Source organism: Physeter macrocephalus, chromosome 8 (genome assembly GCF_002837175.3).
Source record: "Physeter macrocephalus isolate SW-GA chromosome 8, ASM283717v5, whole genome shotgun sequence".
Taxonomy (NCBI): Eukaryota; Metazoa; Chordata; class Mammalia; order Artiodactyla; family Physeteridae; genus Physeter; species Physeter macrocephalus.
The window spans coordinates 114376257-114392325 of NC_041221.1; the positions used below are offsets into that span (position 1 = coordinate 114376257).

General features: G+C 38.2%; 1 long non-coding RNA gene across 1 annotated transcript; it reads left to right on the plus strand.

The window, feature by feature from the left end:
* The first annotated feature begins 4720 nt into the window (after nt 1-4720).
* On the plus strand, nt 4721-13899 carry LOC129392296 (uncharacterized). Its single transcript, XR_008617991.1, has 3 exons — nt 4721-4792; nt 13456-13708; nt 13880-13899. It is a non-coding gene; the product is annotated as an uncharacterized lncRNA (long non-coding RNA).
* Nucleotides 13900-16069: the final 2170 nt, after the last annotated feature.

A 16069-nucleotide genomic window follows, 5' to 3' on the forward strand; every position in this document is an offset into this window, starting at 1 on the left:
ACTTCTGGCAAAATGTTATTCCTGGTGTTTTTGAAAATATGCCAGATATTAGCTATAGATTTAATGTATGCTGTCATAAATGCCATATTTGTATACATAACATGCAAAAGAGACAGATATAAAAGAAAGTAAAATTTGAAATACATCTGTATTAGTGATCATTTTTATGTACTCAGATTTCATTTTCATATACTTACCAGCCCAAGGCTGGGAAGCTGCAGAGCCTAGTGATTAAGAGCTATGGAGTCAAGTGGACCTGAGTTCAAATGCTAGCTTGACCACCATATAGCAGGAGACCTAAGTTACTTAGCCTCTCTCAAGTCTGTTTTTTCATCTGGGTAATGGGGATAAGAATAGTAGCTCCATCATTGGCTTGTTTTGAGGCCTCAGTGAGATATGTAGGTAAAGCATCTAGCACTCTGCCTGACACATAGCAGTGTTAGACAACTGGAACTATTATTATTCTTCCTGAATACAGAACATTTGTTACTTCCCAGAAAGTCTATGCTAAGCAAAGGAAACTAGCAGCTTTTACAATAATACTCACCATTGCTTCTCATTTTAAAAAATTAAGGGCTTCCCTGGTGGTGCAGTGGTTGGGAATCTGCCTGCCAATTCAGGGGACATGGGCTCGAGCCCTGGTCCGGGAAGATCCCACATGCCGCGGAACAACTAGGCCCGTGTGCCACAACTGCTGAGCCTGTGCTCTGGAGGCCGCGGACCACAGCTGCTGAGGCCCACTTACCTAGAGCCTGTGCTCCGCAGCAAGAGGGGCCGCCGCGATGGGGGGCCCACGCACCGCAGCGAAGTGTGGCCCCTGCTTGCCGCGACTGGAGAGAGCCCATGTGCAGCAACATAGACCCAACTCAGCCAAAAAAAAAAAAATTAATAATCAAGATATTGTTTATGATGCCTAGAATGCCCAAACAAAACCATTGAAAAGCCATATCATTTCAAAGTCTTTGCTTTATTAAACGAAATGTATAACAAATACAACCAAGCTGTATAACTTCCACCAAGGATGCTGATCTTTCACTGAAAAGTACATGGGCTCCAAAACTGCCTCTTGCCCTATGGTCTTGAACAAGTCATTCAAAATCTTGGAGCATCATTTATTTTTTCAAAATGGGGCTAAAATCCTGTGTCATAAGGTTGCTGCAAAGATTGAGACAACAAGTGAAAAGGCCTAGCAACCAGATGTTGGAATAGATGCCTCGGTACTTTCTGCAAGAGTATCTGTAATTTACAACCCTTGGGGTAGGGATGGGCCTCAGCCTCCCCGTCAGAACCATGGGACACTTTCCCTCCCTTGGTGACTCAACCGTGGTTGGGTGGCTCATCCAAGCTAGACCAATCAGACTCTCTTTTCTGGTCATTTGTAATTGGGACACAGAGACTGTATTGGCCTTGGGCTCTGAAGGTAAGAAGTCAGTGGTCAGCCAGGGATGTGCTGGCTAATTTTTACCATCGAGGCCACTTTTCAGTAGTGCAAAGAAAACCATTGGGTAGAGAAAGGACAAATAAAGGCAACACCCAGAGAAGAGTAAGAGCAACAACAGCCTGTGTGAACTAGAATTTGATCAGTGTCATATTGGCTCTGCAAGTGCCCATTTTTTGGACCTGGTGCCTTATCAGGCCCTACTCTGATGCTTGCCTTTGGGTATTCCTTACACTTGCCGAAAAAGTTTCTTTTTTGTTAATCTAGCTTAGGTATGTTTTCCTTTATTGCAATCTCATGATTAACTTCCGAAAGCAAGCACTCAGTTTCCTTTTCATTTACTTAAAAAGTTACATAAAACCATAAACAGGGCTTAAAGGGCATGAGTAAGGTCATGGCCCCCTCATTTTTCAGGTATGGAAATTGAGTCCCAGAAGCGTGTTTGAATGATATGTCCAGTATTACATGAGAGCTAACAGAAGAGTCAAATTTAAACCCAAGTACTTCGCCTACCAACTGCGTTACACAAATAAGAACTGAGGTTTGTGTGTATGAGTGTGTATGGCGAGGAGGAGGGAGGGACAGTGGTTTACATATTTTACATAATTTTGTTTCCATGACCTGCCCAGATGCATTTCAAGCTTTTGAACAGAGATAGAATGCTTCTTTCAGGATCAATTCTTCTTGTTCTTGTTCTTGCTTCTCTGTTATTCTTGGTGAGGTTGGCTAATGGTTAGTTGAGCCTGTTATCTTACGTGAATATATTCTGTAGACATGTATTTAGGATCTTTTGAATATAAATGAAATTCATTATGAGTTTTAGAATTTCTGATGATTTAAAAAAGATGGACCCCTTACATTAAGTAATTTCAGTAACCAGAATCAGAATCACTGAGAAGTTTCTTGCCGTTTATTTCAAGGTTCCCAAACATTGGAGGCAAATTCCTTAAGAGATACTCCTGTTTACCATGAAACCCAAGAACATAAACAAGTTGAGAAGCATGCATTCTAAAGCCTTACAGATGCTCAGCTTTCTTCCATTTAAAGAACAAAGCCTGAAAACATTCCTAGCTATATGGAACGTTTCCTTTCTTTAACATTGTTTTATTATTTTACTTTTTATAGTTAGGTTGAGAAACAATAGTGACGTCTTGATGATATGGCAATATGGGTCTGCTTTACTAAGTCTGGGAACTGACACTGTGTGCAGAATAGGTAGGTAGTGTGTGGGAATCGGAGTTTTTAGGGTCCTGAGTCCACTAGGTAATATCTGCCCCACGTGGAAATGATTTCTCCAGTGACCTCCACAGCCCACATTGAACTTTTAAATTGTATTTCTCTGTTTAATTAAATTGAATTCCAAAAATGTTTATTGAACATCTATTTTATTGAAGTGGTAATTTTGGTGAGGATTGGGGATTGTGATGTTCTGTAGAAATGAACAGTGCACATTCTCCATCCTCAAGAAATTTACAACCTAGAAGTTTACTTAATGATGTTTCTGATCCATATTTTTATGAATGGTGGTCCTCAGTCTTAGATGCACATGAGAATCACCTGGGGAGATTTAAAAACTCTTAATGCCATAGGCTGTGCCCCAGACAAATTAAATCATAAATCTGGGGGTGCTATCCAAGCATTAGTTGTTTTTAATGCTCTCCATGTGATTTCAATGGGCAGCAAATCGGTGTTTCTTGAAGAGTTATAGGTATGTCCAGATACTGATCTTGTTAACTCTTTGAGCTGTTGTGCAAGGCCTGGAGTAGATGGAGCCCACAGCCTGTTAGCTCTGGCCACAAGCATTCTCCACCAGTAAGCTGTTAAAATATATTTTCTTTGTACTATGATGTAAAGAAGGTTGGGGAGCACAGAAATGTCTCATTTAAACCTTATGATAACACTGTAAGAGAACCATTTGTTGTTTCAGATTTTTAGATGAAGTATTTAAAGCTTTGAGAACTAAAAACTGACTGCACTAAAATCACAGGGTCATTCACATAGCTGATATTTGGACCATACTTTTCTTACATTGCAGCTTCTTAGGTATATTACAGTGCAGACTGTGAAAAGTACTGTGGAGTCATGCAAATAAAACACTATGGAAACCCAGAGAAATAGACATTGATTCTGGTCTAGTGCAATCAGGGAAGAATTTGTCATTTGAGCTGTACCTTCAAGAATGTATGGATTTCCAGGGGTAAAAATGTGATGTTATCCTAGGTTTATATAATAAATAGTGATCTTATTTGGCTATAAAATAAAACATTAGAAGCTTACTATCCTGGATCCCTAGTAAAATCGTTTGGAAAGCTTTCAAAATGTATTGATGTCAGAGCCCCACCATAGACGATCAAATCGGAGTAGTGGGATAGGACCATCTGGGATGGTGTGGAAGGAAGCAGCAGGAAGTAAAACTGGTTTGGGGTTAGATCGCAGAAAATATGGAATGTGAAATTTACTTGATTTATTACTTAGGTAATGGCAGCCCAGGGCAGGCTTTTTTAAGCAGGACAGTGATAAAGCAATCAACTTATAAACTCTGTCCAACTCCCTGCTGTCTTCTGTTTTGTTACTTATTTAGAAAATATCAAGAATCCCAGTGGAAGTGGTTTTAAATCCAGGAGCCTATCAGGATTCCCTGGGAAGGCTTTTCAATTACACCCTCTTTCTCTGGTTCTGGGACGATGCCAGAGTCTTGAGGACGCCTGGATAGTTCCACGAACTATATTCAAAGACAACCCCTTCTCTGGCCTACCCCAATTTTAATATATCCAATTAGGGGACAGAGAATATGAAGTTACGGAACAGTCTACCATCCTCACTTCTGACACCAATTTCAAATTTAGGGAGTCCCCAAAACCACCCTCCATTTTGATAATTCACCAGAAGAGCTCAGGATTCACTGAACTCTGTTATGCTCCCAGTTCTGCTTTATTACAAGGAAGGATCCGAATCAGATGAGGGGAGAGATGCCCGAGGCCAAGTCCAGGAGGGTGCCAAAGGTGGACCTTCCAGTTGTCCTTTCCCAGTGGAGCTCCGAGGGAGGGGCAGCTCCCCTCAGGAACTGAGGGGTAAACAGTATTTACCACCCTCTCAGGAGGGTGGGACAAACACTTATTGATTTTATTTCTTTCCCTGTCTTCCTACAGCTTGGCCCTGATGTGACATAGTTTCAGGAAGTGCAGAGCAGTGTAAAAAAAGCCCTCTTTTCTAATAAATGGATCCAAAAGGGGAGCTTCAGTGAACCAAAGAGAACTGAAGAGATCTCAAGAGAGGATGGAGCTTGGGAAGGGGACTCCATAAAGTTGTTTATGAACTCCTACGAACTCTGGGGATCACGTCTAACCTATACATGTGAGTATCTTACTCTAAACAGTAAACTGTAGATTTTGAAGACTGAATTATAAGATAGAACACTGCCCAAATCCCAGATTGATCACTGGATAGCAGACAGAGGATAGATCCAAAGAGCATTACAGAGGCTTTGAAAACGGAACTGACATTGGAACCCCAAACACAGTGGAAGGTTGGTCATAACTTGAGACTTGAAGCGAACCAGGTTGATTGTCTACTGAAGCAAAAACTTCAATATTTTCCATAGAATTTAAGTGAGACCTAGAGTCTTATAATATTCAAAATGTATAGGATACAATTCAAAATTACTTGGCACAGAGATAGCCAGGAAAATCTCAACTCACATGGGAAAAGACAATCAATAGATGCCAATGACAAGGTGACACATGTTGGAATTACCTGACATAGACTTTGAAGCAGGTATTATAAGAATGCTCCAACAAGTAAGGGTGAATATTCTCAAAAAGAAAGGAAATGTAGAAAGTCTAAGCAAGTAGAAGATACAAATAAGAACTAAATGAAAATTTTAGAATTGAAAAATATAATAACCAAAGTTGAAAATTTACCTGTTGGCATAAGAGCAGAATGGCAACAGAGAAATCAATGAACTTGAGGACAGATAAAATTACCCAATCAGAGTAACAGGGATAAATAGTATTAAAAACAGGAAAAGAAACAAAGTCTCAGAGAACTGTGGTTGGAGAAATCATACTACCCAATTTTAAGACTTACTCTAAAGCTTCAGCATAAAGACGGCATGGTATTTATGAAGGACTAGGCCAGTGGAACAAAACAGGGAGTCTAGAAATAGACACACCCACAAATATAGCTAATTTGTTTTTAACAGAGATGCCAAGCAAATCAATAAAGAAGGCATAGTCTCTTGGTGTTGGACCTCTGTCTGTAAAAAGAAAACCTTTGATCTAAATCTTTCGTATTATTCAAAAATTAACACACAATGGATCTAACATCAAATTGTAAAATATAAAACTGTATGATGTTTAAAAGAAAACATTAGAAATCTTTATGACCTGGAGTTAGACAAAGAGTTCTTAGAGATGGTACCAAAAACAGATCCATAAAAGAAAAAAACCATAAATTAAAACTTATCAAAACCAAAAACTTTTGAGAATGAAAAGACAGGCTAGAGATAGGGAGGAAATACTTGCAAATCACATATCCAAATAGCTTGTATCAAGAGCATATCAAAAACTCTCAAAACTCAACATGAAGAAAACAAACAATCCAATTTAAAAGTGGGTCTGAGACTTGAACAGACACATCACTTAAAGAGGAAATATGGGTGATAAATAAACAGGAAAAGATACCCAATGTCATTAGCCATTGGAGAAGTGCAAATTAAAATCATGGCATACCTGTTACAATGACTAAAATTAAAAAAAACAACAACCCTGATGATATCAAGTGTTGGTGAGAATGTAAAATAACTAGAATACAAAATGGTACAGCCACTCCGGAAAACTGTTTGGCAGTTCCTTGTTATGTTAAACATATACTTACCATAGGACCCAGCAATCCTATTCTTAGATAATTTTCCAAGTGAACTGAAAACGTATGTTCACATAAAATCCTGTACATGGGGCTTCCCTGGTAGTGCAGTGGTTGAGAGTCCGCCTGCTGGTGCAGGAGACACGTGTTCGTGCCCCGGTCCGGGAGGATCCCACATGCCGCCGAGCAGCTGGGCCCGTGAGCCATGGCCGCTGGACCTGCGCGTCTGGAGCCTATGCTCCGCAAGGGGAGAGGCCACAACAGTGAGAGGCCCGCGTACCGCAAAAAAAAAAAAAAAAAAAAAAAAATCCTGTACATGAATATTTACTGAAGCTCTGTTTGTAATCACTAATAACTAGAAATAACGCAAGTGTCCTTCAGTGGGTGACTGTATAAACACACCATGGTGCCTTCATATAATGGAACACTAAACATCTCAGCAGTAAAAAGGAAGAAACAATTTATGCACACAAAACTACGATGAATTTCAAAGGCATTTTGCTTGGTGAAAAAAGTCAAAAGTCAATCTCAAAAGGTTACATACTCTATGATTCCATTTATATGACATTCTTAAAAAGACAACCCTATAGTGATAGAGAACAGAACAGTGGTGTATGTGTTGGGGTGGAGAGGATGTTATCCTATAAAAGGATAACATGAAGAGGTTTTGGGGGTGATGGGATTGTTCTGTAAACTAGTTGATACATGCTTTCCCCACATAGGTTAAGTCAGCTTCAATGATGATTCGATGATTTCATTATCAGAGCTTATAATAGAAGCAGGGTATAGGTTTTTTTTTTTATCTTCCAAAAATTGACTAAATGGAGAGAAACCCACAGACTTCAGGAAAAATGGTCTTTGTCCACTGGGGTAGTACTGTCGGTGTTATAGACCAGGGGTTAGCAACCAATAGCCCTCAGGCCAAATCCTGCATGCTTCCTGTCTTTGTAGAGCCCCAGAGCTTAGAATATTTTTTACATTTTAATGGTACGTAAAAATCAAAACAAAAATATTTCATAGGACATGAAAATTCAAATTTCAGTGCACATGAATGAAATTCTATTGGAACCTGGCCATGCTTGTTCATTTACGTATTGTCTGTGGCTGTTGAGTAGTTGTGACAAAGACTGAATGGCCCTCCCAAAGCCTAGAATGTTCTTATGTGGCCCTTTATGGAAAAAGTCTGCCAACAGTTGTTTTAGAATACTCCTTAGATAACGTAAGTATTTTTATTTAATAGCAGAACCCTAAGTGGATTAAAATCTAGTTATACTTTGACTCCATGAATAACTTTTGACAATTTTTTCAGAAAAATAATTTTTCTTACATAAACAAGAATCTTAAAAAGATCCACAATATTTCAGATATTGTCCTTTTTTTCCCCCTTCAAGATCTGATATTTGAACAAGAAAGAAAGTTCAAAAGTGTCCCCTCACTGACACCAAAAGATGGGGAATCTATTATCGTTTTTATTATCTGTGGCCTGCTTATGGTATCCCTGTATTACAGGTTAATTATAGCAGCCCATTCCTGGGTGATGGGTTGTGAAACCAGAAGTTATCAGAGATAAACATTGCAGGATCTGATTTACTTGGTCATGAGTATACCATAAAATCCTCAGTTAAATTACATTTTATGACTATGGCCTCCAAGTTTTAAAATACAGCCATTTGATTACTTCATCGTTGTAAAGGCTGACTTTCTTTTTCCTACGTGGCAGTGAGTAATTTATAACGTCTGTTAAGTGAACAGTATTTACCAAGTGCTATCAAACAAGATAAAGATATATTTCACTGTGTCTTTACAGCAGTGTAGATAGCTAGAGAAAATATATTCACCACTTATGACTGCACTCCATGACATTAGAGTTCTATGAAGCAATTTATGTCCTGCCTCTATTCCTTGCTTAGTGTGTTTTTGAAGACCACTTTGGATGTCTTCTTTGAAAGGAAAAAAATGATGCCTTAAAATATGATTTTCTTTAAATGCAGCTTAAATGACTGTATTCCATATGTTGGGAAATTTATGTGCCAGTCACATGTGATATATTGAATCATGTCATGACTTCTTTTCACAATGTTAAAGACTATATAAAATAATAACTTGTCTATTTGTGGTGGTTTCATAATTAAATGTAATAGTGGGTGCAGAATGTATTGCAAAAATACAAAAATATCAACTATATAGTTTCCCAAACATGTTCATGTACATTATCTCAGTTGATTATAATATGAATATAATTGTAATATGAAATATACAAGGCAGATATAATCATCTTTATCCTACAAAGGAGGGAAATGAGATTCAAATAGGCTGAGCAACTTACCCAATGACACAGTTTATGAGTGGTGGATTGAGGATTAGAACAGAGATCTTCTAATTCCCAGTCCAGAGATTGTTCTGCTACAATATATTTGCTACCTTATTCCTTATTAAGAAAAACACTCTTTTGTCCTATAAATGGTAATGTTCTTTTTAAACCAGGGAATAACTTCTATATATTAAAATTCAGAAGTGCAATCATTTTGCATAAGTGTCGCCCTTCACCCTGTCCTACCAGATTTCTAGATCCCAGCTGTATAATGGAGTTGATTTATACATAATTTCCTGCCTGAATTTGGTAGTGAAAATACTAAATGAAAGTGTTATATGGGTGTGGAAACATGTGACCCCCATTGTGGAGTTAGAACAAATTGCTTTGGGGGTTTATGTTCGTGAGGTGTGGTCAGGACTGTTTCTATGTTGATCTTTTCTCAGACAGTAGGAACACCACTGAAGTTTTACTTAACACCAGAGGCAGGATCGGTCTTCACAACTGACTCATGCAGTTAATGTCATAGAATGTATTGAGGTGGCAGATTGTAATTTCTTACCCAACAGTCTGTAAATATTAGATAAGTGGGGGGCTGTGGCATCTATTACCTCAGAGCTATATTATATTAACAGTTTCTTTTAAAACAACCGGTTGAACTGTTGGTACATAAAACCAGCTACCCTTTTCCTTTACCATTTCCATGAGGCCAAATTTCTGATCCTGGGTATAAGTCAGCGCCTATGGCCAGGGTTGCCTATGGATAACGTGTGTTTTTGGGAGAATCCTTGTACTCAAACAAGTCCTCAAACTCCTCAAAATGTTTTTTTCCAATTCTCTTTCTTTTGGCATCTGTATTAGTGCTTTTTCTCACCCTTCTGTGATCCACCTTTCTCTGCCTTTTGGGACCTTGACTACTTCAGTGGATATACTTCTTTTTTAATCGAGTTTATCGTATGCTTGTTGCACTGAGCCTTTATTGGTTTTGCAAAGGGAAAGAGAACTGACTTTGTTTCCGTGAAATTCACCTTCTCTATTTTACCATGCTAGATATATCTGGTTTCCACTTTGACCTTCACATTATTCTCTTCTTTTAAAAAAAATTGTATGTATTTAAGATGCACAGCATGATTTAATATACATATACATAGTGAAATGATTACTACGGTCAAGCTAATTTACATATCTTCTCACACAATTGCCTTTTTTTTTTTTGGTGGTAAGTGCATCTGAAATCTATTCTCTTAAGCGTATTTCCAGTGTTCAATACAGTATTAATTTAACTATAGTCATCATGCATGTAATTTTCCAGACATATTCATTCTGTACTAACTGCAACTTTGTACCTTTTGACCAACATCTCCCCATTTCCCCCATATCCCCAGTAACCATTCTACTCTCTGCTTCTATGAGTTCAACTTTTTTTTTTAGATTCCACATATAAGTGAGATCATACAGTACTTGTCTTTCCCTGTCAGGCTTATTTCACTTCAGTAATGTCCTACAGGTTCATCCATGTTGCAAATGGCAGGATTTCCCTTTTTCTCTTGGCTGTACAGTATTCCCATGTATACATATACCACATCTTTTTTATCCATTCATCCATTGATGGATACTTCGGTTGTTTCCATATCTTGCTATTATGAAAAATGCTGCAATGAACATGAGACTGCAAATAGCTCTTCTATATACTGATTTTATTTCTTTTAGATAAGTACCTAAAAGCGAGATTGGTAATTCTATTTTTGTTTTGTTGAGGAATCTTCCTACTGTTTTCCATAATGGCTGTACCAATTTACATTTCCAACAACAGTGTAGGAGGGTTCCCTTTTCTCCACATCCTCACTAACACTTGTTATCTTTTGTCTTTTTGATAATAGCCATTCTAACAGTTGTGAAGTAATACCTCATTGTTGTTTTGATTTGCATTTCCCTGGTGATTAGTGAGGTTGAGCATCTTTTCATATATCTGTTGGCCATTTGTGTATTTTCTTTGAGAAATGTCTACCCAGGTTTTTTTGGCCTGTTTTTTTGGCCTGTTTTTTTAATTCTTTTTTTTGTGTGTGTTACGCGGGCCTCTCACTGTTGTGGCCTCTCCCGTTGCGGAGCACAGGCTCTGGACGTGCAGGATCAGCGGCCATGGCTCATGGCCCAGCCGCTCCACGGCATGTGGGATCTTCCCGGACCGGGGCAAGAACCTGTGTCCCCTGCGTTGGCAGGCGGACTCTCAACCACTGCGCCACCAGGGAAGCCCCTAATTCTTAAACTCGATTCTTGCTATTGAGTTTTTGAGTTCCTTACATATTTTGGATATTAACCCCTTATCAGATGTATAGTTTGCAAATATTTACTCTCATTCATTCCATAGGTTGCTTCTTTACTTTGTTTCCTCTGCTGTGGAGAAGCTTTTTAGTTTGATGAAGTCCCATTTGTCTATTTTTGTTGCCTGTGCTTTGGGGTCATATCCAAAAAAATCATTGCCCAGGCCAGTATCGAGAAGCTTTTCAACTCTGTTTTCTTCTAATAGTTTTATGGTTTCAGGTCTTACATTTAAGTCTTTAATCCATTTTGCATTGATTTTTGTATATGAAGTGAGATAAGGGTCAAATTTCATTTTCTGCATGTGGAGAACCAATTATCCCAGCACCATTTTTTGAAGGGACTGTTTTTTCCCCACTGTATGTTCTTGGCACCTTTGTGGAATATCAATTAATCATAAATGTGTGGATTTATTTCTGGACTCTCTATTGTTCTGTTCCATTGATTTATGTATCTATTTTTATGCTAGTGCCATGCTGGTTTTTTTTTTTTTTTGTGGTACGCGGGCCTCCCTCCACTGCGGCCTCTCCCATTGCGGAGCACAGGCTCCGGACGCGCAGGCCCAGCGGCCATGGCCCACGGGCCCAGCCGCTCCGCGGCACGTGGGATCCTCCCAGACCGGGGCGCGAACCCGGTTCCCCTGCATCGGCAGGCGGACGCGCAAACACTGCGCCACCAGGGAAGCCCCTGCCATGCTGTTTTGATTACTTTAGCTTTATAGTATATTTTAAAATCAGGTAATGTGATGCCTCCAACTTTGTCTTTTTTTTGCTCATGATTACTTTGGCTATTTGTAGTCTTTTGTGGTTCCATATGAATTTTAGGATTTTTTTCTGTTTCTGTGAAAAATGCATTGGGATTTTGATAGGGATTTCATTGAATCTATAGATGGCTTTAGGTAGTATAATCAGATTAACAATATTAATTCTTCTAACCCGTGGACACAGGATATCTTTCCATTTATTTGTATCTTCTTCAATTTCTTTCCTCAATGTTTTATAGTTTTCAGTGTACAGATTTAACCTGCTTGGTTAAATTTATTTTAAATATTTTATTTTATTTTATTTTATGCTACTGTAAACGGGATTGTTTTCTTAGTTTCTTTTTCAGATAGTACATTGTTAGTGTGTAGAAATGCAAATAAATTTCACACATTGATCTTGTATCCTGCAACTTTACTGAATTCATTTATTAGTTTCAACGGTTTTTTTCTTTGTGGAATCTTTAGGGCTTTCTGTATATAAGATTATGTCATCTGCAAACAGAGACAGTTTCACTTCTTCCTTTCCAATTTGGTGCCTTTTATTTCTTGTTCTTGCCTAATTGCTCTGGCTAGGACATCCAGTACTATGCTGAATAGAAGTGGTGAGAGTGGACATCCTTGTCTTATTCCTGATCTCAGAGGAAAAGCTTCTAGCTTTTCACAGTTGAGTATGATATTAGCAGTTGTGGGTTTGCCATATATGGTATTTATTTGTTGAGGTACATTCCTTCTGTACTTAATTTGTTGAGAGATTTTCTCATGAAAGAGTGTTGAGTTTTGTCAAATGTTCTTTTTTGAATCTGTTGAGATGATCATATAATTTTTATCCTTCATTTTGTTAATGTGTTGTATCACATTATTTATGTATGTTGAACCATTCTTGCATCCTATGGTTAAATCTCACTTGGTCATGGTGTATAATTCTTTTAATGTGCTGTTGAATTAGTATTTTGTTGAGGAGTTTTGCATCTGTGTTCATCAGGTATATTAGTCTGCAGTTTTCTTTTCTTATAGTGTCCTTATGTGGATTTGGTATGCAAATGATACTGCCCTTGTAAAATGAGTTTGGTAGTGTTCCCTCCTCTTCAATTTCTGAGAGAGTTTGAGCAGGATTTGCATTAATTCATCTTTAAATGTTTGGTAAAATTTACCAGTGATGCCATCAGGTCCTGTGCTTTTATTTGTTGGGAATGTTTTGATGACTGATACGGTCTCTTAGTCATTATTGGTCTGTTCAGATTTTCTATTTCTTCATAATTCAGTCTGGGTAGGTTGTATGTTTCTAGGAACTTGGATATGTTCTAGGTTATCCAACTTGTTGGTATATAAATGTTCATGGTAGTGTCTTATGATCCTTTGTATTTCTTTGATGTCAGTTGTAATGACTCCTTATTTATACAGGCATACTTCATTTTATTGCACTTCACAGATATTGGTTTTGTTTTGTTTTGCTTTTTTTACAAATTGAAGGTTTGTGGCAAACCTGCATCAAGCAAGTCTATTGTTGCCACTTTTTCAATAGCATCTGCTCAGTTTGTGTCCCTGTGTCACATTATGGTAATTCCCACAGTATTTCAAGCTATTTCACTAGTACTGTATTTGTTATGGTGATCTGTGGTCAGTGATCTTTGATGTTACTGTTGTAATTGTTTTGGGGTGCCACAAAGCATGTTCATATAAAATGATGAACTTAATAAATGTTGTGTGAGTTCTGACTGCCCCACTGACTGGCTGTTCCCCAATCTCTCTCCCTCTCCTCAGGCCTGTCTATTCCCTGAGACACAAGAATACTGAAGTCAGGCCAGTTAATGACCTTCCAGTGGGCTCTAAGTGTTCTCGTGAAAGGCAGAGTCAATCGATGTGGCAAACTTTGTTGTCGTCTTACTTTAAGATATTGCCGCCGCCCACCCCCACTCCCCACCTTCAACAACCAGCACCCTGATCGGTCAGCAGCCATCCACATCGAGGCCAGACCCTCCACCAGCAGCAAGATTACAACTCGCTGAAGGCTCAGGTGATGGTTAGCATTTTTTAGCCTTATAGTATTTTTTAATTAAGGTGTATACATTGTTTTTTTAAGACATGATGCTATTGCACAGTGAATAGCCTAGAGTATAGTGTAAACATAACTTTTATATGCAAAATTTGTGTGACTCACTTTATTGCAATATTTGCTTTATTTTAGTGGTCTGGAACCTAAGCTGCGGTATCTCTGAGGTATGCTTGTACTTTTATTTATTTGGATCTTCTCTCTTTTTTTCTTAGTTAGTCTAGCGCAAAGTCTGTCCATTTTGTTTATCTTTTCAAAAACTCTGTGTCTTATTTTCATTGATCTATTTTACTGCTTTTCTAGACTCTATTTTATTTATTTCTTCTCTGATTTCTTCTCTGATCTTCCTTCCTTGTGCTAAATTTAGGTTTAGTTTGTTGTTCTTTTTCTAGTTCCTTGAGGTGTAAAATTAGGTTATTTATTTAAGATCTTTCTTCTTTTCTTAGTATAGGTGTCTATTGCTATGAACTTCCATCTTAGAACTGCTTTTGCTGCATATCATCAGTTTTGGTAAGTTCTGTTTCTATTTTCATTAGTCTCCAGATATTTTTTATTTCCTTTTGATTTCTGATTTCTTCTCTCACCCATTGCTTGTTCAGGTGTGTTTGTTTAATTCCACATACTTGTGAATTTTCCAATTTCCCTTCTGTTATTGATTTCTAGTTTCATACCATGTGGTGATAAAAGATTCTTGATGTGATTTCCATCTTCTTAAATTTGTTAAGATTTTTTTTAGGGGCTAACATGTGATCTAGCCTGGAGAATGTTCCATGTGCACTTGAAAAGAATGCATATTCTGTTGCTATTGGATGGAATGTTCTATATATGTCTATTAGTTCTATTTTACCTATAGTGTTGTTTAAGTCTACTGTTTTCTTATTGATTTTGGGTCTGTCCATTGTTGGAAGTGGAGTATTAAAGTCCTCTGCTATCATGGTGTTGCTATCTATTTTTCCCCTCTGTTCTATTAATATTTGCTTGATATCTTTAGTTGCTCTGATATATTACTCTTTTATTTAAATATATGTATTAAGCCTCTATCACATGCCAGATATTATTTTAGATTTTTGGGATGCATCAAAGAACAAAACAGAAAAATACAAATTTCTCTAGTGGAATTTATATACTAGTGGGGAGTGGGTTTGGCAGGGGATTTGGGAAAGAGAAAGACAATTAGTGCTGAACAAAATTAGCAAGTACATTGTGTAGCATATTAAAATGAGGAGAGGGGATGGCTGTGCAGATATCAGGGGGATGAACATTCCAGGCAGAGGTAGCAACATCCAATGTTGAGCTATTCCTGGCATGTTTGAGAAATAGCAAGAAGGCCAGTGTAGTGGAGTGAGTAGTTGAAGAGGAGAGCAATAGGAGATGAGGCAGAGATGTAAGGCGTGGGGTGGGGGAAAATCATGTATGGCTTACAGACCACTGTAAGTCTTCCACTTTTATTCTAAGTGAGGAGAACCACTGAATAATTTAAAACTGAGAAGGACATGGTCTGATTTACATTTCCATAGCCATGTAGAGTCTGATGAGCCCATCAAAGACAGTCTTCATTTCTGTTGCAGTATTTTTGCCTAGCATTTCCTTTTGGTTCTTTCTTACAGTTTCCATCTCCCTGCTTACATTATTCATTTCATCTTGCGTACCGTCCACTTTTTCCATTATAGCCCTTAATCGAAGTTATTTTAAATTCCTTGTCTGATAATTCCAACACCTCTGCCATATCTAAGTCTGCTTCTGCTGCTTGCTTTGACCCTTTAGACTGTGTTTTTTGCCTTTTAGCAGGTTTTGTAATTTTTGGTTGAGAGCCAGACGTGATCCTGCTAGGAGTCAGGCTGTGTTTATTGTTTGTTGTACCTGTGGAGTCAGAGGCTAAAATTTCCCCTAATGTCCTTGGCTTTGTCTTCTCTGTTTCCCTTGGGTATCACTAGAGAGATCTTAAACAGAGTCTGGGTCTTGGAGTACTTTTAGCTGTAATCCCCTATTATAATAAAGAAGCTCTATTGATATGGTGGAAAGACGTGGGTAAGAGAAACCATCTGTAGTCCCATGTCTCTCAGGCTTTTAGTGAGTCTGAATTGGTTATTTCCCTCCCCACAGGTCAGTTAGGTTCTGGTAAAATAGTTTCCTTTGAGGGCAGGCCTTGTTAAGAAAGGTGAGGGTAGAGAAAGAAAATAGATGAGAGGAAGAGCCATGCCAGGGGAGGACTTGTGCACAGGTTGAGGAGAATGCCACCTATTCCTTGCCCATCTGAGTCTGTAGAATGAAATTGCCCATCTCACTAAGAGACAACTCTACTTTTCAAGTTGCTCTAGCCAAAAA